Source organism: Delphinus delphis, chromosome 8 (assembly GCF_949987515.2).
Source record: "Delphinus delphis chromosome 8, mDelDel1.2, whole genome shotgun sequence".
Taxonomy (NCBI): Eukaryota; Metazoa; Chordata; class Mammalia; order Artiodactyla; family Delphinidae; genus Delphinus; species Delphinus delphis.
This window is the reverse complement of record NC_082690.1, coordinates 32,397,466-32,413,361: the sequence shown is the minus strand read 5'-3', so window position 1 is coordinate 32,413,361 and position 15,896 is coordinate 32,397,466. Positions and strand designations below refer to the sequence as shown.

Genomic DNA, 15,896 nt, shown 5'->3' with positions numbered 1-15,896 from the left:
TAGCTTCAGGAACCTAGAAATTTAATCATTATTTTAGTTTAGAAGCCACAGTTTCAACATATCTCATCATTAAGTATGATTTTACACCATTGCTACTGTTTTTTCAGAGCTACTTCTCCCCAGATTAGCTTCAGCGACCTTTCTCTGCCCTCATAGCACATAGCTCTCTTAAAGAGCACTTCTCACACTGTATCGAAACTTCTTGTCTGTCTGTCTGTCTGTCTTCCCTACCTACTTCAGGTTCTGAGGTACCAAGTTCTGTATCTGTCTTGCCCTGGGCTAGAGGTGACACAGCCTGAAGTCTACGTTACAGAACTCACTGGTGGCGTGAAAGTTCCCCAGCGTTGTCCTTCCCTGTCTCAGGCAGAGCATCAGTTAACTTCTGCTTTCTTTTCTGGTTACCCATGGAGCCCTGCGAGGTGCTGGCCTGAGAGCAGGGACCAAGTCTAAGCTCGTTCCGCCCTGGATACTCGGCATCTAGCCGGTGCTCATGGTAGATGTTTTCAAAACATTTTGAAAATGAATGAATGGACTAGAGCCAAGAGACTCCAAGTGAAATTTCATGGAAGGGTTTTTCTCCCTTTCTTTTATTCATTTATTTAATCCCTGTATTGAATACTTACTGTATAGCAGGCACTATGTATATATATGAGGGGGAAGGTAGCAATTAGATACAGGGGAAATACTGGGATTAATGGACACAATCAGGGAGTTCCCTGGTGGTCCAGTGATTAGGACTCCGTGCTTCCACTGTAGGGGCCTGGGTTCGAATCCTGGTCAGGGAGCTAAGGTCCCAAAAGCTGCAAAAAAAAAAAAAAAAAGGCACAGTCAGGGCTCTTAACATCACGTAGGGCAGGAGGAGGGCAAGGGGTGAGTGAGGACATGCTTGTTAGGAAGATGGATGAGTTGAGGACCTAATGTTTGGCTGCATTGTGTTTAAAAAAAAAAAAAGGAAAAGGTAAATGAAAGAGTTGAAGAGATGGGAATACAAGGTGAGAATTCCAGGCCGAGGGAAGTATTTTATGATGTAAAGTCTCAGGACAAGAGAGAGCACTGTCTGTGGTAGAAACTGCAAGAAGTTGAATAGTACTGCTCAGAGCAAAGACAGCCAGGTGGCACAGGCCAGAGGTGAGGCCCAAGAGGAAGGGATCAGATCTCAGTGGTGTTGGGGGTCAGGGAGGTAGCAGGGTTTCATCCTAAGGCACATGGAGAGCGATTGACGGGCTGTAAGAGTAGGATGATGTCATCAGATTTATTTTAGGAAGTCACTCCAGCTGCAGAATGGATTGACGGGGATGAAGGGATTCAAAACTGGGTATGAGAGAAGAGGTCGTGAGGACTGCAGGGCTGGAGAAGGGTCTAGTTTGACTCATGTCTTCAAACAGCTTAGAAAAGAACCAACCAACCCACTGAAATCCAAGTAGAATGTCATTTTATTCCACATCAGCCATTATTCTTCCCCTTCAGGTCTTTGCTGACAGCTATTGACACATGTTGGATTGGCATGGGTGTGAGTGCTGAGGCCTAAGAGGATCTGGTTAGAAACCTCGTCCCCAGGAGAAGAGAGTCAGTGGCAAAGAAAAGGGACCAGAGGTGACCAAATGGAGACAGTGAATTATGGCTCATAAAGATGCTGGGAAAGACAGGCTTCCCCTAGAATGAGCTGTCAGTAAAAACTTTAATTAGATCAAGGTACTCCCATGACGTACTGTGTTCTAGAATCTTGGGGTGAGGACATTTGTAATTTGCAAAAGTAAACTCAATATCATCATATAACTTCCCTTTGGAAAGCAGGCAAACAAAAAGAAGCTTTCTTGTTTGTACTATAAAGTAAAAGGAACTAAAGTAGACAAAATCAGCCTGGCTGTGGGATGTGCAAATGTTCTGTGTTATGTGCATGTTGGTCACTGACAGGGGTCTGGGGAAAAAGTAGAATTTGCCGAAGCGGGTTGGGGAGTAGTGGCAGAGATAGTTATGCTTATCAAAGTGGGGAGCAGGGATCAAGAAAGTTTGAAAAACAGTGAATTAAAGTCATATAAGTGCTTTAGTCATAAAAACTGAGAATTTATTTATATATTCTGCATTTTTTCAAATACAACATAATTATCAAATTTGACATCCATCACTCCAGACTCTGTGGTAGCCAATGGGACCCAGAGACTAAGAAGGGACCACGCTGTCCCCCAAAGTACATGATCTAGTAGAGAAGACAGAGGAACGATTAATACCCTTACATGACAAGTAGCATAATAGAGCATGTATAAAGAACATGAGAAAGAGAGGGATTGATTTCTAGTTGTTTGTGTTTAGAGTTGACAACATGAATCGACATTGGGGAGCATGTATAATCCTAGATAGTAATATAAATATTAAAAAATCCCATGAAAACCCTAATCCTCACAGCCTCGCATGGAGGACATGGCAGAGGTGTACAAGGATAAGGATGACCTGGCTGAGGGACAAGTACCACATGACCAGGGTCATCAACTCGAGATCAAAGGGGACTCCAAGTCAGGTTGTTACTGTGACATCACACTGTATGTGTCTTTTTTTGTTTTTTTAAGTAAGAAATAAATTTAGGTTTCATTTCAGAGGCCAAACATAGTCAACCTTTTCAGGTATTGAAGCCTCCAAGGAATTGGTTCTTAAGCTCCAAAATGTGCTCTTCTGACAATTTCTCTCCTATTTTATAGGCTCACCTCATGGATTTGCTGTGACTTAGAGGAAAGGCCAGGCTTAGGAAACAGACGGACCTGGCTCAAATCTGGCTCAGAACTCACTGATTATGCCATCTTGGACAAGCATCTGAACGCTCTGGTTCAGTTTCCCACGTGGCACACTGAGGAAATAAGATTATATAATAAGATGTGAGTGAAGGCACCCTAGTAGGCAATCTGCTTCTGTCTCTACCACCACCGCAGTAAAGGTACCATCTCTCAACTGGATCTTTTTAAATGTTTGTCTTCATTTATTCTGGGCCACTCCAGTCTGTCCATTTCTGCACAGAAAACAAATGTGATTGTGTCTCTGACATTGAAAGATCAAAAGCCTCAACATGATGTCTATAATGTTTCTTTCCAAACTGCAGGACATGAGCCATTAGTGGGTCATAGAAACAACTTTGTGGGTTACCAGCAGCATGTTTTTTAAAGGGGAACAAAATAGAACACAGCGGAAATACTAGATTGCAATGTCAATTTTAAGCATAAGGATTGTTACATGAAGCTTGTTTTCACAGTATGGGTCCGGGTTTTAGTATTTTCTGAGAGAAGAAATAAGTGCACCTGTGAAATAAAAATAGGACGATGGTGGGGGGCAGATAAGGAAGCTATGTACACTTGATAAAGCTATGGGGACAGAAATGAGCTGTTGAATATTAAAAGTTTGATAGGAGAAATGAAAAAGACAATAGAAGTAGGTTTACAAGATAAGGATGAGAGAAAATTTCAGAAGATAAAGCATAGTGGTAAGGGGATAGAAGATTGGAAGAAGAAAAGACACAAGAATTGGAGGTCCAGTCCATGAGGTCTGATATCCAAATACAGGAGAAAATGTACAGAGGGAAAAACTAGAGGAAGTTGGCAAAGAAGGAGCTAAAAAGTTTTTATAAAACTAAAGAACAAGAATTTTGAGACGGAAGAAATTTAAGAGCACTGGGACAAAGAAAAGCTCCTATAAACTAATAGAGAGGAAGACAACAAACTAGGACTAGGAATCATACTTACATCTCCCTTATTCCTCATACCATACACGCAAAACAATAAAAAAAGTTAATAAAACAAACCCAGAAACGCCAGTTAGAATTAAAGGTATAACTAAAATCCAAATTAAAAGTACAACTACCGTAGAAAGAGGAAAAACCCCATAAGATAATATTTCTCTGTCTCTGGATGGGCAAATAACTTTCTAACTTTCTAAACATAAAGGCCATGAAAGGCATTACAAAGGAAAAGACCCACTCAACATTTTAATATATTAAACTGAAATATTGCCAAAACCATTTAAAATTAAAATTAAATATAAATTGAAGAAATGGCAAACTGGGAAAGAACTATGAACAGATTAAACAAAGGGTTTAACATGTAAAGTATTCACATGAGCAATTTGTAAAATGTTCATATACTGTGTAAAATATGCGAAATAGTCACATAATATATAAAATGTTGATGTCAGTAGATGAGAAAAAACACTAGAACCATATTAGAGAAAAATGGGCAAAGGATATGAAGCAATACAAATGGCTAGATTCACTGAAGACGAAAACGTCAATCTTAGTTGTAATTTAACAAGTATAAATTAAAAGTTGAGCTACAAAATTTTTTCACCTAAAAATTTTCACCAAAATTTTTTTCACCAAAATTTTTCACAATTATTTTCTTAACGAATTATTTTTCACCAAAATTTTTTCACAATTTTTTTTCACCAATTGTTTTTTTCACCAAAATTTTTCACAATTATTTTCTTAACAAAGTATTAAAGATTGTTTTTCAGTGTAAAATTAATGGTGAGGATGTAAAGTGATATGTTTCTGGAAAGGTTTGGCGATACATTATAAGTATTTTTAATGTTTAAATCTTGCAATGCAGTAATTCCATTTCTAGATATCTAATCCAAGGCATTTCATTATTTAATGTTTTACCAAATATATTGATCTAGGTACTGAAGTATAGGATATTTATAGGGGATTAGTAATACTTGTGGAAAAGTAAAAAACAAAATAACTGTCCGATAATAGGGGGAACGTTGAGTCACTTATCTCCATCAAATAGAATTTATTTTGCCATCAAATAATATGGGTATAATTATTTTCAGTAAACGGTAAGTAGACTTTCTAACTTGAGAGGAAATTTATTAAACACAGCATTTAGATATTGGCTGTCAGCAGAAACAATGGCTAACGTCTGAGGCATTCTGTCAACAATCCTCATTTGAAATAATAGCTTTGAAATATGCACGGAATGTAAAAGACAAGAAGGCTTTCCTGCTGTCCTGAAATTGTTGAGCAATCTGTACAATAAGCAAACTGGACAATGGCCACAGTGAGAGGATTTATTAAACTGACTTCACTTCTTACCTTCCCCAGTTTAAAACACACACGCAAACGCACACGCAAGCGCGCACACACACACACACACACACACACACCTGGAAAGCTTGGAGGAATTATTTTTGAAAGACTCCGAATTTCCAGAAGTCCATCAAGTCTAATCATTCTGCTAAAAATACTTTTCTTCAATTGTCAGAATTGTCAAGTTTCCTTAGATGAAGAATTTCTGTGTTACTGGGGATACCATGAATAAGGGTAAAATGGAAGAGTAACTGAAACGAAAGGGTACTTATTCTCAACTAGTACCTGTGGCTCCAATTGAAAGAAGCATGGAGGCGGTTTCACAGTAAAAGCAACCATCTGAGACCCATAGAGAAGACATTTGTCTGGAGCACTGAAGGATCACCGGAATCGGCAAATTCCGATTGTAATCGGCAAATTCTGAGAAGTTTTGATTTGCGCACAGAGTTACACTTACAAAATCAGAGTGTTTCCTTTTGATGCTCAATATCTGAAGACTAATTTGTATCTAGATTATTTATTTTATATACATGGTAGCCCAGCATCATTCCTCCTAGGATCCTTAGAAATGTAAAAAGGAAATAATTTAGTTTATAAAGCAAATTCAGGGGACTTCCCTGGCAGTCCAGTGGTTAGTACTCATTGCTTCCACTGCAGGGGGACGAGTTTGATCCCTGGTCAGGGAAATAAGATCACACATGCCACGTGCAAAACCAAAAAATAAGAAAAGCAAAAACTCAACTCAAGACTTGTTTTAGTTGCCTATTAATAATTCAATAAGAAATGAGGGCCTGTTTGTTATTCGTAATCAGCATTTTATTGTTTATTAGAGGAAAGACCCTTAGCATGGTGTTTAAATTTTTGACATTAATTTTCCTTCTGAATTGTTTCACTCTTCTCTTTTCACTTCTTTAGAGGAAGTTTTCATATAGAATGAAAAATTTGGTTATATTTTTATATAGTTTTAAATAAAATCATTGTAGAAGAATTTTTAAGATTATAAATTAGGGTGAGATGGGGAGATTATCACATGATACAGATGAGCAGTACTTGTAGATCCTCAGGGTCTAGCTTGAGTGGTGACAGCTATAAGTAGGAGAGGAAGGCAAGCTGGATCCTTGGCTCCTTATATAAGGAAGGAGAGCACAGGAAGCCTCCCTGGGGTATACAGATGTCCCTGGGGCCTCACTGTAGACTGTCGTGGGATCCCCCGACATCACTGACTCTATGTCTAGGGAGAGGGAGATGTAATAGCCAATGGTAACTAGAATACTGTCTTACCATCCTTAGAAAAGAAGATTTCTAAAGGAGGAAGTCAATTTCAGGAGAAGGATGATCACTTTGTACTAAACAAGTTGATTTTCAGGGGCCCAGTGGCCAGTCAAGAAGGAAAAGCAAATCAGAAGCGCAGGAGAAAGTCAGTGCTATTCGAGAAAGCTATGGCACTAAATAATATCTTCAAAGAGAGAGAGAGAGTGTGATACTAAAGAATGCCGTGAACATAAAAAGGAAATTTAAGGGGAAAAATAAAAAGAGTTAAAAGAGAGATGAGAATTCAGCTTTGAAGTAAGAGTGCATTTGTGTAGTAGAAAAAGAAGTGGAACCAAGGAGAAAGAAAAGAACCGGAGAAGACTATCAGTACCCTGGAGGTCAGAGACATTTTAGGAGGAAGGAGGTGCGCCATGAATCAGTGATGTGGAGAGATAAAGGGTAACCCATGGAGCAGCACTTGGGAGACAATGTGATGATTTACAGAGATGAATTTCAGTGGAGAAGCGGGGTCAGAATCAGAAAACAAGAGAGATGAGGAAATGTTTTTGTAAAGGTGGATTATTTTTGCTTATGTTTTCACATGTTGGGTATTGAAATGAAGGTAAGAGAATGGATGCAGCTTAAATCAGGAAACAGACTGATGACTGATGATTTAACTCTTTACAGAGGTGATAGTGATCATTTAATTGAGCATAGTTTTGGAATGCATGGGAGGTGTCTATTTAAGGAGTTTAAATGGCAAGATTAGCTCTGGAGAGGGGGAGTAACTTCTCTTCCCCTGAGACAGGAGAGTAGGAAGAAAGATGGGGTGTAACCAAGAGGAGAGAGACTGCAGTGTGTGCCAAATGATTTTTGTTACTTATTTTTTTAATAAACATTTTTGGAGTGTGCACTGTATGAAGTACCAAGATCCCTTGGAAAATATGATGATGAAAAAGGCCTAGACAATGCTCTCAAAGTAGTTTTATATGGAAGGTAAGTCAAGTACAAAAATAACTCTAGGGATTGAGAATACAAGGTATTAACTTAAATATAAATTTTTCTATACCTCAGTTTCTTCCTCCATAAAATGGTAATAATGATAGTACCACCTATGTTTCAAGCATTCCATTCTCTTTCTAGCTTACATTTCCTAGTGTTCTAATAGAAGTATTTGACCTAATGGAGACATTCAGCCCATGAATCAAACACTGTTTCATTCTCCATCATTGCCCTCATGTTCTCATTTCCTTTTTTACCCAGGATAAATTTACTGGCCCATCATTTTAATCACTCTCTTATCCCTCCATCCAATCCATCAAGACACTTGTTCCTCTCTCCTTGAGATACACATGGCTGGAAAACCCTAACCCTGATGAAACCTTACTGTTTGCTTTCTTCCCATCTTTTGAGTCCCCTTCTGCATGGAGGAAAATTCCACAAAGTCATACAATATGAGTTCAGGAAACACATCCAGACCAAGGCACACATAGGCTCTGCATTTCTTCAGCATCTACATGGAGAGGCATCCCATGTGGAGGAGGGCTTTGTTGTAGTGGAGGCCCCTTCCCCATTGCTCTTCCTTCATATAGGGCTTTGATGACAGCCACTTTATTAGGAAAGGGACCTTGAGACTGCTTGGGGAATTAAGCTGCCTAGATATCATGCCAGCCATTTACAGGAGCTGTCTGGGAAAGCCAGCAGCCCTGTACGTTAGGAGGCACCTGGGGACCTTGGGCCCTTTTGGATGCTATAGCCCTCCAGTCATGGAAGGAGTCTAGGCTAGCCTACTGTTCAGGCATCCTAGGATGAACATCTAGGGTCATTTTTGAACAATGCTTCTCCTTTATAACAATCTATCCCCAAGACCCTTGAGTGCTCCTCAGGTGTTTCTGGAATAGGAAGAGAGAGATTATTTGACTTCCACCCAATTTTTAGAGGCTAAGTTAACTGCATTTGTCACACTCCCTCAGGGATGAGCTAGATTGTCAACCACTTCCCCTCCCCACCATTTATTACCAATACATTCTATAGAGACCTCGAGATTGTTTCTTTTATCCTTTGACATTAAAGTTGGAAAAGGAGAAGAGTGCATTGATCCTCCATTACCTATCTTCTGCATATTCCATGGTGCATGAGGCTCCAGGGCAGAGGTACAAAGAGCTACTACTGCTCACTCAAAGGGCCCCTGCCATCAGTATTCCGGTCTGCAGCAAACATTCGTTTGATGCACTCTTCAAAAGCTACCAGCAGGGGTCACATAGAGCAAGCCCTTCCTTGGTTATATTTTTTGTCCCTGATCCCAGACGCAAAGGATAAAGGTTTTATGTTTAAGCCAAATTGTGGTGACCTCTTTGGACAGAGGGGTATTAGAGGATTGGGCCCCAGCCCCAGCTTCCTCTTGTCTTGAATGGACCCCAGATAAGTATAGGGACCTCTGGCACCTCTTGCAGACCATAGGAGATGTGGGGAGTTTCTATTACTTGGAACAGTGGCAGGCCAGCTGATCTTTCTTAGCCTTATTGGGGAGACTACAGGGTGAGGAAGGTTCAATGCCTTTGTTCTCTAAAGGCAGTTGATCTCTTCGCCACGGATTTCTTTAGCATGGTTTTCTTCTCCTCTCCCTGGTACTTGTGCTCACCATATACTAGTGGTGTTTAATGCCCTGACCACTGTGCTACCTCCTCCCATTCTGGCAGCTTTCCCAGGGAAAACCCTCTGTACCTAAAAGGATCCTGAAATTTTTATAACCTTTCGATCTCATATATTTTCTTGCAAGAAATCTTAAAGAAAATATTTCAGGCAAAATACCTGTGTTTTGTGGGCTGATAACATTAAAAATGAGGCCTTTTACTAGACAGTTGGAAGAGCTGATTGCATTCAGTTGTGTGGAATAAGGAATGATGGAGTTAGGGTGGGGCTGATTTGAGTAGAATCTGGAAGAGATACATGGGTACTGCCCATCAGTTCAAGTTTCATTTGGAAATCTTTTCTTGAGAGAGTACCTGTTTTCTTGGAAGGAAAATTGTCTCTTCTTTTATCCAAAGCAAGAATATCAGAGGAGACTTCACTGAGAAGTTGATGTTTGGGCTGAGGCTTGAGAGATGCCTGGGTGCAAAGACCATCAGACAAGAGTATACCGGCCTTTTTTGAGACACAGCCAGGAATGTGTTTGGAATGAGAGAGCAAGGAGCAGGGTAGAAAGGGGTGAGATCAAGAGGTGATGGTGGGCCAGATCACTTAGGGACTCTTAGGACATTCAAAGGATTCTAAGAGGGGTGGAATAGGTGTGCTTGAAGTTTGAAGACAGGGGAAACAAAGAATATTTGAACGGTGGAAATGAGGGGGGCTTAACAGGATTAGGAAACAGTATTAAGGGAGCACGTGAAATTGGGTTAATGAGATAGTTTGCTTTGTTTGTTTTTTCTTTTTTTATTTGTACACATATTTTCTGTCCTAAAATTATTACTATTACATATGCTCCATAGAGTTCAAGTTGAACATGGAGTATACATAGTGAAATTTATTTTTGACATTGTTTTCAATATGTTTTTGTTTTCACACACACACACTGTAGTTTATTTTTACAAGAGATAAATAAACTGACAGAAAGCATTGTAAATGGATGAACACAAGAAAAGCAACAATGATTGCAATTACCAAACACGAAACACACTCATACTATGTCATAATAGTGACATTCAGTCCAGTAATCTTCCACTGTAACAGCTCCTTTACTTTGCAGTGAAAATTGACTTGTATATTTTTTGCCTCTGAGTCCTTGTGGGATTTTTTTTTTTTTAAACAGAAAGTCACAAAAATTATTATCATCCTCATCAGTTCTCTCATTCACATGTAATTAATTTTTTTTTCTTCTTGATATTTTGTAAGGCAGTGTTATGAATTCATCAGTTTGCCATTAGAGTTCTGAAAATGCTCATTCGTTCAGTTCCACAGTATAGTCAGTTACCAAAAACCTGTACTTGTCAAAGTGTTTTCCATGAATTCCTTGAAAATGAAACCCTTTTATAGGAACATTTTTGCAAAAGCATCACAGTACATGCAGTACTCTTTGTAAATGACAAAAGACTTAAAAATGACCACGGTTAAAGATTTGATGAAAGTTCATAATAATGCGATTGACAAGGAAATTTAGTTATTTCTGAAATATACATTTTAAAGTAATAACTAGTATTATGACTTATAACATTATACCAGAACATATAAGATATTTAGAAGTTTTGTGTAATGTCTGAAACATTTATTTTAATGTATTTCCATACTAATAACCTAAAGAAAGTTTAGTATTAGCTGTTTTCATGTGTTTTTTTATACTGCAGGTTATTAGTCATCAATTTTATGCACATCAGTGTATACATGTCAATCCCAATCGCCCAATTCAGCACACCACCATCCCCACCCCACTGCAGTTTTCCCCACTTGGCATCCATACATTTGTTCTCTACATCTGTGTCTGAACTTCTGCCCTGCAAAGCGGTTCATCTGTACCATTTTTCTAGGTTCCTCATACATGTGTTAATATACGATATTTGTTTTTCTCTTTCAAATAACTTCGCTCTGTATGACAATCTCTAGATCCACCCACGTCTCAACAAATCACGCAATTTCAGTCTTTTTTATGGCTCACTAATATTCCATTGTTTATATGTACCATGATTTCTTTATCCATTCGTCTGTCAATGGGCATTTAGGTTACTTCCATGACCTGGTTATTGTAAATAGTGTTGCAATGAACATTGGGGTGCATGGGTCTTTTAGAATTATGGTTTTCTCTGGGTATATGCTCACTCATGAGATTGCTGGATCATATAGTAATTCTATTTTTAGTTTTTTAAGGAACCTCCATACTGTTCTCCATAGTGGCTCTATCAACTTACATTTCTACCAACAGTGCAAGAGGGTTCCCTTTTCTCCACACCCTCTCTAGCATTTGTTGTTTGTAGATTTTCTGATAATGCCTATTCTAACTGGTGTGAGGTGATACCTCATTGTAGTTTTGATTTGCATTTTTCTAATAATTAGTGATGTTGAGAAGCTTTTCATGTTGATGCATGTCTTTTTCCTAACTTTCATGAGAATGTTACTTTTGTTTCACTGTTAAGAATGATCCTTGCTATTTTTTACCTTGAAATTCTTTATCTTACAAAAGAAGTTTCTCTTGATGCTTTGCAAGTAAGAATGTAAAATCATGAATGGATTTGGCATTTCATCAAATGCTTTTTTGGTACCTATAAGATGATGGTATTTTTCATTTACTTTGTTAATATTCTGAATTATATCATTAAATTTTCCAATGTTGAATCATCCTTCCTTTCTATTTGGTCATGATGAATTATTCTTTTATTATATTGCTGTATTTCTTTGGATAACATTCCATTTTATGTTTTCATCTATGCTTATAAATAAAGATGGCCTGTAGCTTTATTTTTTTATTTTCCTTTTTCGTTTTGTTATCAGAGGTAAGAATAGCCTCATCTGAGTAGCTTTCCAACTTTTTCTATACTGAGACAATTTGCACAATAAGAGTTAACTGTTTCTTTCAACTTTTCTAGATTCACATATAAAATGATGTGTCTCCTGGACTTTCAGGGGTCATACTTTGAAACAGCTTCTTATACTGGGGTATTATTCAAGCTTTCTGGTGTTTCTTGGATCCATTTTGGATATGTTTCCTCTCCAGAAAATTATTCTTTTCTCTTATCTTTTGAAAATCTTGCTGTCACGTTTCTCCTAAGATTCTCTTTTGAGATCTTAAAAATTCTTTCGTGCACTGTTTCATTCCTAGTGGTTTATTTTCCCCTTCTTTCTTAGGCTCAGTTATGCCCATGTTTTATTGCTATCATTAATTTCTTCCAAGAATACTTTTGGTCATCAGTGTTTGGTGTTGTATGTGTTTTCTTTCATTAACTTTGTCTTTATTCTTAGTTATTTTTTACTCCTACCCCTTCTTTCTCTTCTTCTATTTTATAGCTTCTTCAATTGAATGTTTAGTTCATATATTTTTAATCACCCTTGCTTTTTCTTTTGGTACGATGAAAGATATCTGTATCCTTTAATGCTTTTCACCCTAAACTATATTTTAAAATTTATTTAAATAATTTAAATAAATTAAAAAAATATTTCACAGAAATTTGTAAATATCATCATAACTTGATGATTTATGACAATGAACCATTCTGATGGCTGTGTAACCAGCACCTGGCTTCAGGATAGAATATTCAAATTATTCTAGAGACTTCCTCACACCCCCACTCACAACCTCTCTCTCTCACAAAGGTAACCGCTGGTCTGACTTCTAACATAGATTACATTGCCTCCTTTTTCTCTTTATATAAATGGAAGCAAAGAATAGGTATTCTTTTGAGTCTGGATAATTTTGCTCAGTATTCTGTTTAAAGAATTATTCTTATATTTTCATGTAGTTCTTGTTTATCTTCATTGCTGTATTGTATTCCATTGTATGAATATACTACAGTGTACTTAACCATTCTAATGTTGACTGGCATTTGAGTTGTTTCCAGTGTTTGGCTACTGAAATAATGTTGTTCTGAACATTCTTGGACTTGACTTTCATTGCACAGACATACGCACATCCTAGGCATGAATCATAGCACATGGGTAAGTTCAATTTTAGTGGATACTGTCCAAATAGTTTTTCAAAGTGAATGTAATGATTTCCATTCTCCTTACTAGAGTACAGGAATTTCCACTGTTCACAACAACACCATTTCTTGTACTGTCAATCTTATGAAATTTTAGCCTTTCTTTGAATATGCAATTATATTCCATGGTGGTGTGTTATTTGTAGTTCCCTAGTAACTATCTCCAAACATTAGTTTGCAACCTGTCTGTATTTTTTTTCTTAGGTTTTGTTTCCAATACTGCCCTGAAGACACTACATTTGGGATACCCACCCAGGGCTGGGTGATTCACTAGACCTCAAGAGGCCAGAGCCAAGTGTCGACCAAGGACATCACAGACTTGCAGGCTCAGCCAGCATCAGTCCTGAGCAAGGCTTCTGCCCAGCGTGGAGTCCCCTGCAGAATCAGCAAGCCTAAGAAATATTATCAACTCATTGCATTAAAGTCTACAGGGGGTTCCTGCTGATATACTCCAACCCATTTTTGAAAAAGTAGTGTTTTCCAGCATCCTCACCTATCCAGAACATAAGTAAAATCTTGAGAGTTTCTTGCTTATTAATGAAAGCTATGAAGTCTGCTATGAAGTCTAAGTCCAACTGGGCCCAGAACCCAAGTTGTAGCATAATGGTATTTCATCCAACCAAATAAGAGTTTAATGATTTCAATAAATACATTGCTTATATGGAATCCAAGCAGGCCTGGCTAAGATCATTCCACCCCAGGACTGGAAAGCCAGAGAGACCTACGATGACATCGATGACATCTTAATAGCCGCTCCCCTCCAGCAGGTGATTTCTGGGCAGGCAGGTGTGTTTACTCAGCACCACAAAAAGAAGAAAGCCATGACCGTGAGCGAGTATCGCCGCTTAACAAACAGTGAAACACACCAGACTCCATTCTACTCTAATTTTGAGGATCTGGAGCGAAAATATTGGAAAACACGCCCCTATGGTTCACCAGTATATGGTGCGGACGTCAGTGGCTCCTCATTCGATGAAAACACAACGCAATGGAGCCTTGGACACCTGGGAACCATTCAGGACCTGCTGGAACAGGAGTGCGGAGTGGTCATCGAGGGTGTCAACACCCCCTACCTTTACTTCGGCATGTGGAAGACCGCCTTCGCCTGGCACGTGGAGGACATGGAACTTTACAGCATCAACTACCTGCACTTTGGGGAGCCCAAGACTTGGTATGCGGTGCCCCTGGAGCACGGCCGGCGCCTGGAACGCCTGGCCAGGGAGCTTTTCCCGGGCAGCTCGCGGTGCTGTGAGGCCTTCCTGTGGCACAAGGTGGCTCTCATCTCGCCCACGGTCCTCCAGGACAACGGCATCCCCTTCAGTCGGGTCACTCAGGAGGCTGGAGAGTTCATAGTGACGTTTCCCTATGGCTACCACTCTGGCTTCAACCATGGTTTTAACTGCGCAGAAGCCATCAATTTCGCCTACCTGCGCTGAATCGATTATGGCAAAGTGGCATCGTAGTGCAGCTGTGGGGAGGCCCAGGTCGCCTTCTCCATGGACGCCTTCGTGCACATCCTGCAACCGGAGCGCTACAAGCTGTGGAAACGCGGGCAGGACCAGACCGTTGTGGACCACACGCAGCCCACGGAGCCCAGCAGCCAGTTCCTGAATGCCTGGAGGGAGGTCCGCTTACCTGGGGCACACACGCTCCGCCGGAGGCACTGTCCGTCCCGCAGCGCCTCGCACTGCCGTCCGCCAGTGGCTGCCTGCCATGGGACCCACTGTCGAGCCCCTGTGGATCCTGCGTCCCCGACCCCCTTGCCGGCCCGGGGTTCTTGCTCTGCTGCCCAGTTTGGGGCTGCGGCTTCCTACAGCTCCGCGGAGCCTAGCCTGACTCCGCCGCTGACTGCAGGTCCATCTGCTGCGGGTCTCCCCCTACCTGGACGATACAGTCCTCGTCGTCGTCCTCGGGAAGAGGTGACTCAGGATCCGACTGTCCGGGCCCGGACTAAGAGGCGCCTCTCCTTAGACACAACGCACCCATCTCTGGACTTCGAAGCTCAGCTCCCGTTTGCCGGCGATCCCTTGATGGACAACCCTGCATTGCTGAGCCCATGGCTGCAGCATCCTTCTAAGCCTTCCGGGTGCTGTTGCGCCCCTGATCTTCAACCCTTGGGTCCTCCATTGGATCCCGAAAATGCGATGCACCCTGGCCCATGCCTGCCATCTCTGGAGGGTATTACATCCAGTGTCCTTGACAGCCTCCCTTTGATTCCTCCCAACGTTCCTGGGACTGTGAGAGTGTTTCCCAGGGACGATGCTGGGAACTGCAGGGCCCCCGTGAACTTCTGTGAGATTTTAAGTTTGGACCACTCTTATGCCTCTAAGAGTCTTGTCCCAGCTGCAGAGACCAGTCTCCCGCACACCCTTGACTGTGATCCCCTGGGGCTAAAGCTAGAGGCACCTGCATCTCTTGAGTCCTGCGAGGAATTCCTCACCAATGCATGGTATTCAATCTGTGAGCCCATGACTACTGAAGACTTTGCTAAATGTGACTTTATCTGACCCTCCACCCCAGAAACCACAGAAGCTCCCAGCCAAGCAACAATCTGGGCTGGGCCTGTCCTCAGTGGAGATGCTTTTATCTCCTAGAAATGACACATTTCTCAAGCTGCCAGATGCTTTCTACCATGACAACCAGGGCTCCTAGCAGCCTCTGAAGTGGACCTTCCCACGAGGACAGCTGCCATAGAATGTTGCACCTCTCAGGTATTCTCATCCCGCTGCTGAACTTTGATGGTCCTTTGGCTTCTGCCTTAGCTTGGATGGTATGGACACTGCTTGCTTCTGATGGCAGGGAATGGTCCAAACGTGGGGCTGCCTGGGCCCCTGGACACCAGCCGTGTACCTTGTTGCTTCATCTTCTGGGCCCTGCAAACTAAGGACACTGCA

The 15,896-nt window shown here is 40.7% G+C and overlaps 1 pseudogene; it reads left to right on the top strand.

Annotated features, from left to right (window-relative positions):
- The first annotated feature begins 13,560 nt into the window (after positions 1-13,560).
- On the top strand, positions 13,561-15,509 carry LOC132429003 (lysine-specific demethylase 4D-like; annotated as a pseudogene).
- The last annotated feature ends 387 nt before the right edge of the window (positions 15,510-15,896 follow it).